We start from the raw sequence: 4,264 nt of genomic DNA, 5'->3' as shown, positions 1-4,264 counted from the left end.
TATATATATATATATATATATATATATATATACATACATACATGCATGCATGCATATATACATACATACATACATACAGTGGCAAACCCAGGATTTAAAGATCGTGGATGCTTAAAAAATTAAAAAAAAAAAAAAAAATTAAAATCCCTCGATGAGATTTGAACCCAGGACACCCTTTTAAACCTTAAGATCAACTTAAATGTCAATATATCCAATCAACTTTTTGTTTTAATGGGTGCTTTTATATGTTTTATATCTATTTTCATGTATTTTTTTATATAATTATACCTATTTCGCATCAAGTTTAATAGATATCGGAGCACCCCAAAACATAACCTAGTTCCGCCCTTGCACACCCACGTTATTACTACTATATTAGAAGAGAGTTTGCTTGAAGTCTATAAAGTTGAATTTAAGGATATTTCTGTCATTTTCACTTGAGCTTAGTACGTATTTTGTCATTTTCACTTGAGCTCAGTACGTGTTCTAAGGAAGAATTTGACGTGTCAAAAAGTTTAAGCAAACTCCAATTCTTTCTTTTCTTCTACACACAAGAATTAGAAACATAGAAGTGAGGTTTCTACTGAGAATATATTAGAAAGGCTTAGATGCATCTTTCATCACCTGCTACACCTCCGTTCTGAAGCTTTGTCCTCTTTCAATTGCAGGTATGTGATTATCCTTTCTTTGTCTCTTTTTTAAGGATTCGTGCATTTCCTTTATCTCAAATCTGATGGTGATGTTCAATTTTGAGGTTGCTTTGGGTTTTCCCTAAGAATTTAAATTGCTACAACTTCAATTTTGATTTTATTATTTTGTGTTTTTGGTGTCCGATTTTTCATTTTGGAGATGCTACTCTCTACATATTTCCAGTTTCAACTTTTTCTTTGTTATTTCATACTTTTAGTCGTCCATTTTTAGCTTTAAAGTTATTTCGCTGACATGTTATAATTGATTCAGTCTTTTTTCTTCATAATTCTTTGGAACTTTCTCTGTTTATCTGGGGTTTTGGTGTAATTTAACGAAAGAAAAATTTCCATCTTATCTTCAAAATTCGTATAAAGATCTGACTCCCAGTGAGTTTGTTACTTTTATTCTTCAACTATTGTGGGTTTATCTTGGAGTTTCTTGTGCTTATTGCACTTACGTTTTGAAATGATTTTTGCCCTTAATGTGAAATTAAGGATTTGCAGCTACTTTTATCAGAATTTGACCTACAAGTTACAGGAATGTGTGTCCATGTTTTTCTTCAGTCTTTATTTTGATTTTGTTTTTCATCGTTCATCTATTTTCTGTAGAGAATGGTTTGGTTTGGTAACATTATATTTGAATGTTACAACAAATTGTTTTGTTGTGCACTGAATAAGGAACAATGAAATTAAACATATAATTTGCATTTCACAATGGATAAAATGCAGTACTCTATGCATTATTACCTGAGACTCTCATATTCTAACCTGAAATTCCTTTGGTAATACATACATATAGTGAGAACAATATAATATTCACAAATATAGATGTCATTAGGCCAATCTTTCATGCTTATTCCTATGTTTATATGCCTAAAGATCAATGCTTATAGATGAATCATGCATACACAAATTATAGGTCTAGGCCACTGCTTCAAGTATATGCTTCTTGACATTGAGTTTTTTCTCCATGCAGGATGGCAAGAAAGGGAACGTTGTAGCATATAAACCATGGGTAATGGGCAGGATAAAATCTTTATGGGGTGATGACAGAGAGGATTTCCATCCTGAGAGATGGTTTGATGAAAATGATTGTTTTCGGCAAGAAACTCCCTTTGAGTACACAGCCTTTCAGGTACCACAGAATCGTACAACTTTAATGGGTATAATTAAGACTTTTAGGAGCTTAGCTTCACCCAACAGAAATAGTTTTTCCAAAATGTAGCCTTGACAAAGAAGCATGCCAATTATTAAGGTCTACATCGTTAATGCTTGTGATTGGTGAATGGTAAAATGTAATGAACTCATACAAAATATTATTATAGTAAGCAAGGTAATTTAGGGATCTAACTCAAGTAATGAATGGCATAGAGAAAAAGACCAAAAATGATCCCTTATCTTTGGCTTTAGACTCAAAACATCCTTTTTTTTTTTTTTTCATATGGAGCATTAATAGTCCCCCATGTTTGAAATATTGGAGCACTTTTAATCTCCTTCACAAGTTGTTCTTCATCAGCAGGTATTTTTGTTCATCCTTTTATCTGTTTAGGTTTTCCCACATATTAGGATTCCATTATAATTGTTTTCCTATTGTACTTTGTACTGGACATCGAAATATATATTATTTTTTATTTTAATTCATATGACACAAATATAATTTAAATAATCACTTATTAAAATAATTTTAATTTTTCATTATTGTGATTTATAATACTTTTTCTTCTATTCCAATTTAAGTTACACTGATATAATTTGGAAAGCCAATCTATGTGGTACTAATATAATTTCGATAGTTAATCAAATGTTTTATTGTAAATTATAGACACTGATATAATTTTGAAAGTCAACCTATATGGCACTATATAATTTCGATAGTCAATCAAATATTTTATTGTGATTTATAATACTTTTCTTTTACTCCAATTTAAGTGACACTGATATAATTTTGAAAGTCAACCTATGTGGCACTAATATAATTTCGAATCAAATATTTTATGTTACATATCATTTTGTGTCCATTTATGAAATATTATTAATTTTCTAATGCGACCATAATAATTAATTAAGGATCATATAATAAAATCACGATTGAAGAAGCGAAAAAGATATGTCCTAAATGACTTATAACAATTAATTAGAAGTGATATAATAAAATTACTATAAAAAATACTTGTGGGGAAAAAGCATAAATGAGTTTCATATAAGACATTAAGTTAATTTAAAAAATTAAATAGTAATTTAATATTCATATAAGACATTAAGTTAATTTTAAAAATTAAATATTAATTTAATATTAATGTCTATTTCATATTTTTATTAAATATTATAAATTGTTAATACTTAAATAACCTGTAGTAATTACTTAGGGTTGATATAATAAAATGACGATTGAAGCAGCGAAGAAAACATATCTTAAACGACTTATAACAACTAATTAAATGTGATATAATAAAATTACTATAAAAAATACTTGTGAAAAAAAACAAAAATGGGTCTCATATAAGACATCAAATTAATTTTAAAAATTAAATATTAATTTATTATTTGATGTCTATTCTATTTTTTTATTAAATATTATAAATTTTAATACTTAAATAACCTATAGTAATTAATTAGGGATAATATAGTAAAATTACTATTGAAGCAGCTGGAGCAGACAACACACGCAGTCATGTCGAAGACGTGCCTGCTTTTCCCCACTTATTAACCTCGAAGCCGAACCTCAACGACGAACAAACCAACTTGAATATTTTTCGGTTGTGCTTTTCACTGGAACAACCGCATCATGGAACTGTTTTGGGGCGGTTTTGAGACGTTTTTCGGTGAGTTTCAAACGGAGGCCTCATATAAGACATCAAATTAATTTAAAAAATTAAATATTAATTTATTATTTTATGTCTATTCTATATATTTTTATTAAATATTATAAATTTTAATACTTAAATAACCTATAGTAATTAATTAGGGATAATATAGTAAAATTACGATTGAAGCAGTTGAAGCAGACATCACAAGCAGGCATGTGGAAGACGTGCCTGCTTATTCCCACTTATTATAGATACTAGACATCGAAGGCCCGTGCTTAGCATGGACCCAATATATATATTATTTTTTAATCTTAATATATGTGACACAAATATAATTTAAATAATCACTTATTAAAATAATTTTAATTTTTAATTATTGTGATTTATAATAATTTTTCTTCTATTCCAATTTAAGTTACACTGATATAATTTGGAAAGTCAACCTATGTGGCACTAATATAATTTCGATAGTCAATCAAATGTTTTATTGTGATTTATAGACACTGATATAATTTCGAAAGTCAACCTATATGGTACTATATAATTTCGATAGTCAATCAAATATTTTATTGTAATTTATAATTTTTTTTTACTCCAATTTTAGTGACACTGATATAATTTTGAAAGTCAACCTATGTGGCACTAATATAATTTCGACAGTTAATTAAATATTTTATGTTTACATGTCATTTTGTGTCCATTTATGAAATATTATTAATTTTCTAATGCGACCATAATAATTAATTAGGGGTCATATAATAAAATCAC

General features: G+C 28.0%; 1 long non-coding RNA gene across 1 annotated transcript; it reads left to right on the top strand.

The window, feature by feature from the left end:
- The first annotated feature begins 526 nt into the window (after nt 1-526).
- On the top strand, nt 527-2,222 carry LOC124891227. The gene is made up of 3 exons (XR_007049594.1): nt 527-668; nt 1,666-1,824; nt 2,146-2,222. It is a non-coding gene; the product is annotated as an uncharacterized LOC124891227 (long non-coding RNA).
- The last annotated feature ends 2,042 nt before the right edge of the window (nt 2,223-4,264 follow it).

Source organism: Capsicum annuum, chromosome 1, assembly GCF_002878395.1.
Source record: "Capsicum annuum cultivar UCD-10X-F1 chromosome 1, UCD10Xv1.1, whole genome shotgun sequence".
Classification (NCBI taxonomy): domain Eukaryota; kingdom Viridiplantae; phylum Streptophyta; class Magnoliopsida; order Solanales; family Solanaceae; genus Capsicum; species Capsicum annuum.
Note: the sequence above shows the minus strand (reverse complement) of the source record. Positions and strands in the feature narration are given on the sequence as shown.